Source organism: Dromaius novaehollandiae, chromosome 21 (assembly GCF_036370855.1).
Source record: "Dromaius novaehollandiae isolate bDroNov1 chromosome 21, bDroNov1.hap1, whole genome shotgun sequence".
In the NCBI taxonomy this organism is placed as follows: Eukaryota; Metazoa; Chordata; class Aves; order Casuariiformes; family Dromaiidae; genus Dromaius; species Dromaius novaehollandiae.
Window position 1 is genome coordinate 3,024,570 of NC_088118.1, and position 12,336 is coordinate 3,036,905.

The 12,336-nt window shown below is 42.3% G+C and overlaps 1 protein-coding gene and 1 long non-coding RNA gene across 2 annotated transcripts in view; one reads left to right on the forward strand and one right to left on the reverse strand.

Annotated features, from left to right (window-relative positions):
* POU2AF1 (POU class 2 homeobox associating factor 1) overlaps positions 1-12,336 on the forward strand; it is a 106,322-nt gene that overhangs the window by 17,946 nt on the left and 76,040 nt on the right. Inside the window, exon 5 of the mRNA XM_064524240.1 lies at positions 1,902-2,041. The gene's annotated coding sequence lies outside the window, so the exon portion shown is untranslated. The remainder of the gene's footprint in view (positions 1-1,901; positions 2,042-12,336) is intronic.
* On the reverse strand, positions 28-8,296 carry LOC135330483 (uncharacterized). Its single transcript, XR_010392489.1, has 4 exons — positions 8,028-8,296; positions 1,207-1,430; positions 637-801; positions 28-377 (listed from the first exon to the last, which is right to left on the reverse strand). It is a non-coding gene; the product is annotated as an uncharacterized LOC135330483 (long non-coding RNA).

Genomic DNA, 12,336 nt, shown 5'->3' on the forward strand with positions numbered 1-12,336 from the left:
CCCCCACAGTTGCAATGTAATGCCAGGTACAAAAATATGCTATGCATGTAATAGTGTTTTTTTTTGTTAACGTCTTTCCTTCTGTACTCTTTTTAAGAAGAGAAGAATGAGGCTGTTCCTTGGTTAAAAGATTACTAAAAAATTAGAATTTGAGTGTAAATTGATAAACTGTAGAAATAAACGCAGTCCTTTACCTTACTCCCATTTCTGTAAGTGATAAAAAGCTGAGCATTTTTCTCTGCACAAGTGAACCGCAGAATATCTTTTTGTTGTCTTCTACACTGAGAATTGCACACGCTTTCCAGACTGTCAGCTTGACAAATGCAGAGGCCAAGGACCTTGTCGTAGCCTTCATAATCTTCAGGTATGGTACAAACCTGCACAAGGAAAGAGGGAATAAAAGAGCAACTTGGAAGACAAGTAATGGCCAGGTGGTTGTTAAGCGAGGAGGGAAGTCTGAGCTTCCGATTTCAGGTTGGAGAAGAGCAACATAATAAGAGGCAAAACATCCTGTGAAAATGCTAATAACACTTGGTTCTCATGCTATCTATGCCTAATGAAAAAGGAGCTAGGGAGCTTGCTTTTAGGGCAATTCTGCATAGTTCTTGGTCTTAACTAATGCCAAAGTCACAATACCTTTTCTGAGCAATAACGAGCCCATCCTTTCTTGGTTAAACATTGTCCTTCCTGATTTCGGGAGGCTGAATCTCTACAAATGTCATACACTTGTCTCACACAACGTCTTCTATCATCTAAGGAGCTCCAATAACCTGGAGGGCATGCGCAATGAGCGTCACGGGGCTGGAAGAAAAGACACATATTTGTCTGTAAACCTGCCGCCTCATGCAGACGCTGTTCTGTAACTTGCTGGATTAGGCATTGCACTTTATTTCACAAAGGCCAGGTGAAACTTTGATATCCATAGCCGTACCTTTTAACTTCCAGAAAACGAGACAGAATGATGCAGCCCTGAAGAAACTCAGTAAATATGCAGATCTATGGGTTTTTTGTTTTGTTTTGTCATCTCCCCACCCCGGTGGATCTATGTAATTAGAAGTGAGACGCACGACTGAAGACTGCCAGTGCTAAAGTGAGAAAGATGGCGTAGGGCACTGCATGCAAGGCAAAGAGTGAAGATCAAAGCCTGAAGTAACAGGTAGTGATGTGCATGAGAACCGAACTGCTTTTGCAGGACTGCTCCTGTACCTGGAACACCTGACCTTTCCCAAGGCAGATGCATGTATCTTGACCTTCTGCAGGCTGTGCAGCCTCTGAGCCACATGGAAGACATGCTTTTTGGCCAGGCAGAGGATTAAAGAAATTCACTGGGCATGTCAAGCAGCTGTGTGATATCGGTGCTGCTCCTTCTGAACGAAAAGTGCCGGGGGGACATGGAACTGGTGTGATGTTTCCTTCAGGGCAGAAAAAGCCTTTGAACAACAAGAAAATTCCTGTGAATTTTTCTTACATAATCTGGTGTATTATGTAGATTAGTTAGATGAGTTACGGTGTCTTTAGAGTATAAATACAGTGGAACTTATTTGTGTCATAACATCAAAATTGGTTAAATGCATCCTGCATCATTAAAAATGCTCTTGTTTCAATATTGTTTTATTTTGCAGTGCAGAAAGGAAGTCTTTTGATTACTCAGTCTTACTACGATAAAACTTTAATACTGTGCATTTGTTGTTTAAGCCTATTTACCTGTTACAGTCTGAATTTCTGCAGGCCTAATTGATTATCTCAGTACTCCTGTAGCGTTCAGCAAAACTAAGATCCCACTGTGTTTCTATTGAGCAGTATGTAACTAAAAAACATTCCAAAGAAGCTAATAACCTCAGGTAAATTATTCCCAAATACCTGCTGGACAGATCGTCAGATTCTGTTCTCTTCTTTTGCAGGAAATTCCACTTGGACAATCCTCATCGTTTTGAAGTTGCAGCTCCCCATTACCACAAAGCAAGCTCAGGAAAATCGAGAAAACGAAGAGGAAGTGGGCCATTCCCCTTTTGCAGGGAGTAACTCAGTTGGTCAAATGTTGGTAAGTAACAGATAAACATAAGGAGAGGTATCTTTTCAGCCACTGGATATTTAATGAAGAGTGGAAGTTAAAACATGCTAATATATCTGTGTGAAATATTGATAAAAGTTATTTGAGCCTATTGTACTTCCCTGCAGGTCATATAACAGAAGCTGTACTCTGTCCAGGTGAAAGAATTGACATATGAAATTCTTAGGTTGCAACACAGATAAGTGCTTATCTATGACTATAGGCAATTTGCTACTGTACTTTGTAACCTAAACTCTTCAGGCTCCCTGTAACAGACATGTTTTTCAAAGCCCCTGAGTCCTCACTTACCATGAGCAATCATCCGTAAATATGGGATATGCTGTGTGTCTTAGTCTCAAGATATGCACATCATAAATTATGCAGCCTAAAACAAAACCCTGTTTAGCAACTGGTGTCTTCTCAGTGTTTATTGTAGGAAGCCTGGTTATTCATGGTTATTTTGTCCTCTCTGTTTTTCAAGATCTGTGCCAGATCCTAGAATGCAGGTCAGAAGACCTGATTTTGAATGCTCTCCTCTTTTCCATTCATCGGGGGGCTTTCCAGGGTCGCAAAAGGGCAAGTGTTTCTGAACCCGCTTTCCAGGAAAACAAAGCGTTGCTTCCTATCAGTCAAATACCAAGTCCCACAGCCGGGGGGCAGCGTGGCTTCTCTTTCGGGCCGGGAAAGCTGCTCTGCCCTTGCCTGCTGCTCACAGCCCTGCAGGCGCCCCGGTTCAGCAGGCGCTTGCACGTGCTGGACCCTGGCAGGTAAAAAGAAGGTATCTTGAGCGGTTTCACCTCTAAGTTTCGCATTGTGACACAGAACGTGTTGTGCTCTACTAATCATGGACAAGGAGGTGATAAACTTTTCTATGTCACTTCAGGAACAGATTTTCAAATGTACTGAAAGGTAGGTAAAGGGAGGTAATGTCACATCTTAGGTTGATGGGTCTGAGCTTCTGAGGCACCTCTGAAACCTTTGCCCTTGCAATAGAAGGCAGCTCTCCCTGAGCCCTCTCTGCATGCGTAATGAAGGAGATGCCATATGTCTAGCAGTGACTTGTGTTTTCTTGTGAAATATAAAATCACATATGCAAGAGCGCTTCTGGATAACATTTCCCACTGCTCTCCTCTGTTTGTACTTTTTTAGCACTGTTTAGTGCATGTATGTTTCTTAAAGACCTTTTGCACAGCTCCTAGTTCAAGAAGTTGCGTTCGGGTAGACTTTCTAGGGACCTGATACATGTGTAGTTTCCAGATGTATTTTGAATGGCAATCATTGTTCCACTAGATAGTCAGCCTGGAAAACAGAGGATATGGGAGGGCAGCCCTAAGGGTGAGGAGACTGTACTAAAAGTTTATATTAATTTGTCTTTTTGCAGGAGTTAAGACTGCATCTTGATTGGCTGTATGCATGTTGCCAATAGTTGTTGGTACTATTTTGCGGAACTCTCTGATTCTACAGTGCAAGGATTAATTGGTATACTTTTTTTTTTTTTTAATGCAATAGTGGCTAAAGTCCTCCAACCAAAGGTGATGTTTTGTAGGGGAATATGCAATAGAGGGAGTATTAACTAAAACAGTTTGGTTCTTAAAGTGGGATTTACTTAGATTTGAGTTGCCTTTGTTTTAAACTGCAATCCACAATGTGCTCCCACTCAGCAGCTGCCTAACACTGAAAGTGCCTCACTCACCTCCTTGTCTGAGTCTGCATTCCGCAAGCACCAAGAGCTGTCTCTGAGCATGCCTGGAGCTGCCCCCATTGGAGAAAACCTGTGCATAGGTCCTGCATGAAACAGACTGGAATGCAGGAACTAGCTATTCTGCCTATTCCCCTGTCCCCTGCAGGGCTTTTGCTTTGGTGTGCAATCTTGGAGCACATCTAGTAAGTGCTGGTGGTTGCCAGATTAAGTGCAGCCATTTCTTTCTTTTATTTATTTTATTTAAACACAGAGCCAGAGCCATCTCCCATCCAACATCCACAGAGCTGGAACATTCGCCCAGAAAGAGCAAATGTGCATTCGGTTCCTTCTCCCAGAGAAGTTTCAGTTCACACCTGCTATCTCACAGGGATGTGGCCTTGCTGCCAGTGAATATTTGTGAGCAGAGGTAGAGGAGAAAAGAGAATGTAAAGAGTAGTTTTGTGGTCAAGTGTTCATCTCCCTCCTTCCAACGCTGTTTCTCTATTTCAGCCTGTTAATATTTAAAGTAAAGTAGAGCTCAGGAAACAGAACAGGGACTGAGGTTGCCCTCACTGCCTGCCATGAATGCTAGTCACTGAATCATCGCTTTCTCCAGTCATGCTTTAGAATGAATTAACTGTCACTGATCTGTGCTACCAGGATGCTGGGCTCTGGACGCCATGTAGACGGAGGTCCTTCTCTGTCAAAGAGCAGCCCTGCGCCAGGTGTCAGAGCTCCAGAGAAAGATGAACTTTGAGCATATGCAGGAATTCAGAACTGGGTAACTTTGCAAGACCCCTGCTCAGCATGTTTTGGAAAGATTATTTATTTTTAAGAAGTATCTAGCACGTGTCCTTCTTCTAAGGCATCTTTCTTGCCTGCTACAAGGCTTTGGATTTCACCATACGTCTGGAAGTTTTTGTGCTGCAATTTTATTATTTTCCCCTGGAAAGATTAGGCTGGACAGGCCTAGATCTAATAGAATTCAATCTTCAGGAATGCAACATGCATAGTGTTGTGGAAATAACCACAGAGGCTCCCTGAGACATTAGATTTCATAGGCAAAGAACATGAGAATCAGTTGGCTTTACTTCATACAGGAACTATTTTATAATTGTGTATCTGATTCCTATTGGCTATATAAACCGGTGTCCAGTTGTGATGGGTCTAGAATGAGGAAACAACTTGTGATAGCATTTTCCCTGCTGTTATTAACAGATATGCGACTTCCCTTTTCCACAGAACTGATACACAATAATGCTGTGTGTGCGCCAAAAAGTCATTCTCCTGGCAAGGACTGGAGTTTAATATCCCCATGAAATGTTTCCTGACTGTAATCGAGAGCAAGAATAGCTAGTGTTTGAGTCACTCTGAGGTACCTCCCCTTGTCACTGTGTCAGACTTTTTTTTAGTAAGTACCTGTCTTAACTTTTCACTCAAGCAAAAGAACGGGAAAAAAAGAGGCTAAGTACACCCAAGCCCTGTTTTTTCTATTTCATTTGTAAAGAAGATGGGGAAAATGAGCAGACTATCAGAGGAGCAGTAAAAGCGGCACATTATTGAACACAGAAACTAGAGATCTCAAGCCTGCTCAAAATAGCTCTTTAGGAAAGCAAAGCAGAGTCTTGCTCCTCCTCTTTGTTGTGGAGCTCATAAAGCACGCCCTAATACGCACACAGTTTTTTAACTTGTGTATAATTCTGGTTAGGAGGGCTGTTTTTTTTCCCTCAGTTAATATAATCCTTCTGTTTCTGGTTCTTTGCTACACCAGATCCATGTTATGAACTGCACATTGTTACTGGATATTTTTCTTTCTGGCTGTTGGGGTTTGAGATTTGTTATTTTAATGACATGTTTCTGAATAAGCAGGTACCATTACGTTTGTAAGACCTAGGATTAGTAAGTTAGTCAAGCAAAACTTGGGTCTGTTTGCCTGTAAAGTTGAATACAAGTCTCTAAAGGGAAGGCTGTGCTTACATAGCCACAAGTCCTTTATATTCTTTTGCAAACATCTGACCAAGCTAGTAACTAGTTATACCATGTTGTTATTTTGCCACATAAACTTTATTCTCCAGGTAATGCTTACAGTAACCTTTGACTCTGGCAAAGGATAGTTACTCTTAGATAAAGCTTGGTTTATGGTCATATTGGTTTTCTGAAGAGAAGCTTAGGCAAAAGCTGGAATGCTTTTAAAGCCTTCCAGGGAAAGGCTTTGCTGTGACAATAGGCACAAAGCCAAGGTAGTCTTGATGGTTTTGGTGGCATTACCTGAGAGTGACTCTTGCAGGACTTAATACTCTTGAAATTAATTTACCTCAAACTCCTCCCCCTAGCTTCAAGTTGAGGACATGATCCATTACAAACTTTCAGTTTCAGTGTTGGCTGAACTGTGAGGGGAAGGTGAAGTTTAATTTTTTTGCCCGGTCTGAGGAAAGATCAGGAGACTCGCAACTAGTTCACGCAGACTTGCTCCCTGTCTGGAGAAGTAGGTCACAGGTCTGGCCCTAATCACGTTACGGACATAAGATTGTTATTGCAAAACAGAATGTGTATTTGTTTCCCTGTGCCTTTTTGTTTTGGTTTACAATGTACCTAATATCTGCAAAAGAGGAAGGAATCCTTCTTCACACAAAATACAAATATGTGATAGCATACTTGGAGCTTTTCAGAGTTATCTGTCATCTTCAAAAAAGCAAAGCCCCCCCACCCCCCTTAAATTGCAGGCGTGAGAGTGATCCAACACGTGAAAGATTCTTGTTTGATATTCTTTCCCCTTTCCATGTCTCCTCTGTTTTATTTCTCTTTATTCTTCAGCATTTGCGGCTGTTCTTGTTCAGTTTTGGGGCGAATTGAATGAGTGTAAGGCTTCTGGCCCTTGGGACTCATTCGTTCTGTTTAAAAACAAGAGACCTGAACAGTGGCTATTTGAATTAATTCTGAAAAGCTGGCTTAATCATAATTTAAATTCAAATGAGTCAGGATCTAGACCAGAAGGAGCCCAGATTTTTTCGGGGCCAAAGCCAAGGCTTTAAGTTGCTATCTTGTTTTTGTTTTGATTTTGCAGTTGGATTTTTGCAGCAGCAGAGCTTTAGAGGAAGCTGGATTAAAACCTGTATATAATATGTGGATGTAACTTAGCACTCTGTATCTGAGCTCTAAATCTGGGGGAGGGTGTAGTGCATGGAATGTGATGGTGCATAGTTTTTTCTTGCTCAGGAAACTAACCCCCAAAGCTTTATTTTTGTATGTAGCTGGGTTTGTCTTACAGTAGACAAGTATATTATTGCAAATAGCCTGCTATGAACATAGAAAGTAAAAATCCAGTATTAAAATGACATCCATACAATGCATAAATATCATCAGGGTGGACTTTAACAGTGTTCGTGCTTCACGGTAGGAAGCACTGTGTTTGGCTGTGAACTCGAAGAACTGCCGGGTTCTGCAGAAGCTTATCTCATATCATATCAGAAAAGAGATTGCTGTTGTGTGTGAGTAATAATTCCAGTGAAATGGAAATGTGACGTTAACTAGGACACGAAACATGCACACCTAGAAGCAGCAGAAAATGACATCCCAGAAACTGTCACAGTATTTAAAAACCTAGTGTGTACAAGATGAATTTCTGTGCATTAATATTTCCTAGAGTTTTTCTATCTGACAGATATTTCTGACTTAATTGCAGTGCAATTTCATCACAGCCTGAGTAAAAGTGTAAACATACCTTTTAGCCCTGCTCTCTAAAGAAGTTTTATGAAAGGGGTAGAATGAAATGCTGAAGACCATGAGAACTGAAGTTTTAAGGGTCTGTGCTTTGTGAACTGTAAAATGCCTTGGTTTAGTCTGAGTGTGAGGGTGGAACACTTCTTGGCCTTTGTGCAGAACTTTAAAGGCAAGTTATTGTGTTTCTCTCACACTAATGACCAATTAGTTGTGAACAGCTTTCTAGAAGTAATTGTGAGGGATTCAAAACCTGGCTGCTCATTGGCAACAATGGGATCTAGAGGGTTTTACTAAAAACAAAACAAAAACAAATCTTTAAAATCTGCCACTATGTTTTTGTATTAATTCACACCGCATATTTTCCTTTAATCTAAAGTGACTATTTATTCTGGCTTATGTAGTAATCCTCAGGTAATGGAGTTCTGCTTTCTCTATGTACTTACCATACCACATACAACTCAGTATTTACATTTGGAGATCTCATTATGTTCCAAAAAATGAGACTTCTGTAAACTTACTGGACCAGTGGCAATAGATACAGATGACAAACAGAGAAAATTAAAAGTTGGAACTTACCTGGATGAGCTTCTCATGAGTGTAGCAGTGGAGTATGGTCAAGCATGGAGCAGAGCAGTGCCCAGCAGGCTTTCTGACATAAATTAGTTGGTTAACATCTTGTGATTTGACACCTGAGAAGTGATATTTTATCCACTGGAGTCTAAACTCCTGCTCTCAAGCCCAGAGAACCCTAAAGCTGCCCCACTGAAAGAAAGGGAGTGGCTTCAAAGCTGATGACAAAAAGAAGTTATAATCTGGAAACCTGAGGAAGAAGGAATAAACGCTGTATCTTCAGCACTGCAGGAAGCTTAGCAAAGAAGGAGGGGGGAGGCAAAAGAAAAAAAACCCTCCCCTTTCTTGAGGAAAAATAGTTCTTGACGACCTGATTTTAAATTCTCTGCCCCTCCTGGAAACGATATGGAATGAAGGATGGAGAAAAGGCAGGAAAGTGATGGTGTAGTACTTCAGGGCAAAGGTGCCCTGTGACCATGGTGACAGTAACTAGGGCAAGCAGGGATGCCTGAATCTCCAGCCCACTTAGACTGTCTCAGGACTGGAGGGACTCCTTTAGGGCCGACCCTGCAAGCTCCTGGGTGCTAAGCTGTGTAGCATGCTTCTCCGTAGGAGAAATGAAGCTTTTGGGTGAACAGACTGATGAAGTGTGCAGCAACACTGAACTGCAGCTCCTGGCTTGGGTGTACACGCGGCTGGGGCAGGCTGGACTGTAGCCATTGCTACAGCTTGAGAGCTCTGCTGCCTGGGTTGAGTAGGAGCTAATGTCCTGTCCTCTTTCCTTTTCCTGCCTCTCCCTGCTGTGACCTCTCTCCAAAATTCCTGAGACACTTGGATTTCCACTTGGTGGACTCCCTTTCCCTGCATGTATTTCATCTGTCCTGTTCAGCACAGCTGCAGAAACATGATCCTGTTTTAAATTGAATCATTTGGTTTCCAAGTTTATCCAGCCACAAACAAAGCAGGAAAAATAAAACTTAATGGGTGAGACTGTTCCAAAAGAATCTGAATCAGCCAAGAGCTCAGCCTCTCCCTCTCGCTTGGCTCAGAAACTTGGCTCCTCCAGCTCTGCTTGCAACTCAGCCCAGTTGTCATCATCACGTGGAGAGAGATATGGGGTTGTGGGAAATGAGATGCAGAGTGGTGTAGAGGAAGAGTCAATGTTTCTTTTTGAATGACAGCACTATATTCTCAAAGGGCCAGTGCCATGGGGAGTATTCTTCAGTGTCTCCCCCCACCCCCAATTCTTTTTCGAGTTCCTCATCTACAAGACTGAATATGCTATGCAATCACAGCATTGCTGTTTGCCATTATCTATTTTAGGAGGTAATAGTCCATATGCTTCTTAGCTAAGTTTTTGGGATGTGTAAGATACAGCTTGCTTTGGCAAACCCCAGCAGTCTTACAGAGCCTTTGCCACCATAGCCTTGAGTATGCAACCAAGCATGATTTCAAAGAACTTGTTCCTGAGGAAGAAAACATAACAGGAGGTGAATTTTTCTGCTGTGGTCGTTTTGTGGATATCCTACCACTGAGGCAGTGGGATCAGAAAGCAGCCAGATCTTCCCAGCTGGGGATTCCCCTCTGTCCAAAAAAAAGTCATGTCCCGCCATCCCATTTGGCATCAAAAGTAGGAAATGAGACTCTTGGAGAATTCCTGCTATCACTAGCTACTGAAAGCAGTTCCCTGAGGACCTGTCTGCTTAACACATCTTCCAGAGTTAATGGTCTGTAACTGACTCTTTTGCTGCCTGCAGAATTGCATGTAGCTGAAAATCAGGGCCAGAATCTCTTCTCTGCTCTCCTTTTTGTGTTATTCCTACTATTTTAATGTACCTAATACCTAGAATAGTTTCCTCTTTTGACTGCCATACAGTTGCTTGTTCATCCATAAAATTTCTTCCCTAATCTTTTCATCATTTGTATTGCCTTTTGCCATTTCTGCAGTTTATCTTGTGTGTCTCATACATATGAGCGGGCTTGGTGGCAAAGGCTGTGCTTTCTCTGCTTTTCACAGCACTTTATAGTTGACTGCGCTAAGTACTTGTGTTGCTGACAACTTCTAGAAGCTAGTGGGAATACATCTGTGTGCAGCAAAAGAGCTTTCAGTGCTAAGGCATTGAGATCCTCAGGGCAGCTTTTGTTTTCTGGGCTTGTGATTGTGACTGTAGTAGCAGCATCCAAGCACCTGTGTTCTGCCTTGTCCCCTTGAGGAACTTCAGGGTGTTGGGTTTGTACGTGAAAGGTGTAAAATGCAGCCAAAGTCCTAGTGAGGTAACATGGAAGATAGAGCTCCTGTTTCCTTGCCTCAGGCTGCTCTGACAAACATATCTGTTTATCCCCTTGCTGTAGCCTGGAGCTTCTTTTATGGGTAACATCACCTTTTAGGGCTCTGGCGTGTGTATTCCCTTTCACCCAGCGCTGAATGGAAAGGTCTATAAGAGAGGAGAACCTAGAGAACTGATGTGAATTACTATAGGATTCTGTATATTCATTAGAGACCATAGTTGCTCTGTCATTCACTTTTATGAACAGGGATTGTGGCCTTGCAGTTATCACTGATGGTAAACGTGCATCAGAGAGCCCTGACAGGGCCTTCTTCAATCCATTACAAATCTGCCACACATACCTCATGAATTTCCTCTTTCTTCATCAGGAACATCCCTGCAAACTGCTGAGAGTGCTGAATCTGGTCTGGTTGATTATTTTTATCTTTCTGTGCTGAACTGCTACTAATTCAGTGGCAAAGCTCTTGCACTGCATTTAAAAATAATTATGCATGCCAGTGCGCCTATATCTTCAAAGGAATGGGGAACCTAACTAACCATGTAAGCCAGTGAATGATGACACTCATTTTGTAATACAGGGTGAGAAGTGAGGTAAAGAAGCAAAGCAGCTTCTCTTAAGTATGACCTGTGCTATAGTTCAAAGGCATGACTACAGTTTGTGGGAGCACATGTGAGTTGGCTTTGAATGAATTAGCTGGAGGACTCGCACAGCAAATACTAGACTGATCACAGTAGGTGGTACTTCGCAGTCAGCAGCACAGCACTTTGTCCCAGGCATGCCGCAGTCTTGCTTCTCTCAAATGGGCCCAGAGCTGATGAGGCTCAAGTGAGGCTGTTAATATCAGTATGGCTTAAAGTAGGTCTGACCTCTGCTCTGTGATGGCCAAACTCTGTCCTGGGGACTATTCTGCTGTGCCCTGGCTGGAACTGCAGAAAGGTAAATGCTCTCCCTCTGCCGTGGGCATTTTTGCAGCCTGTGTGAATAAGGCACAGGATGTGTCTTTAGGTCAGGAGGTCGCTCCTTGGATTGCAGTGACTTTAAACCCTGTCAGCCCCAGGGCTGAATGTGGAAGCCAGTTCCTGTAATTAATGTGAAAGAGGATTTCATAGGAACATGAGCCTCTTTCCAGAAAAGAAGGCTAGTGTTTGTGTGTGCATTTTCAAAACCTGTTTAAAGACAGGCCTAGGAGAAGCCATTGGGTTAATTCTGAAATACTGTAAAACTTTCTGCTGAGATTCTATTACCACTGCTAACTGAGCAGGTTTGGGCTGGGGCTGTCTGAAGAGATGTGAGGGCAGATTTACAGCATGCATGCAGGGCTGAAGGAAGTAACGCTAGGGATCCAGTAAGTGCTCTCCTTTCCTTTGAGATAGTCCTGAATCAGCAACGGGCCTAGGTTCAAGGAGCTGCCTTGCCAGGGGAGGTTTTCCCTTTCTGATGAGATTCAAAGCAAAAGCCTTTAATCTGAACCATCACGATCTAACTAGCTCTATCTAGTGCTGTACATACAAGTCGGAGTTAATTTCAGTTCTGCCCTTTCCAAATTGCAATATCCGTTAGCATATACCACCCTAGAAAACTTCCCCCAGAACTTTCACTTGAATATGATATTTTCTTCATTTTCAGCCCAGCTGCTGTGAACAATTGTCTGCACAGAGCTGTTGCATCACTTGCAGTAGTGACTGCACTAGGAGTAGGGAAAATGCAGTACTTAAAAAGCCCCTATCTTAATGCTAAAAGGCCCTTCTCTTCACAAAGAGGAGAAAATAATCAGAAGAATTTCGCTGTAGAAATGTAAAATATTTTTATGATAGAAAATTCCTATTCAAAGCCCTCTTTTATTCTCTTTTGATTTAAAGTAGTCTGTTGCAGTTAGCCACAATGAACAGCTGAAAAGGTACATCTTTGTCAGCAAGTTGTTGTGATACTTAAATCTCTTTAGTGTTTCGTCCCCACCCCAAGCTGGAGATCAGTTGTAGCCAAAAATTTCCTAGTGCTGAAAAACTTTGATTGAAAGAATAGTTTT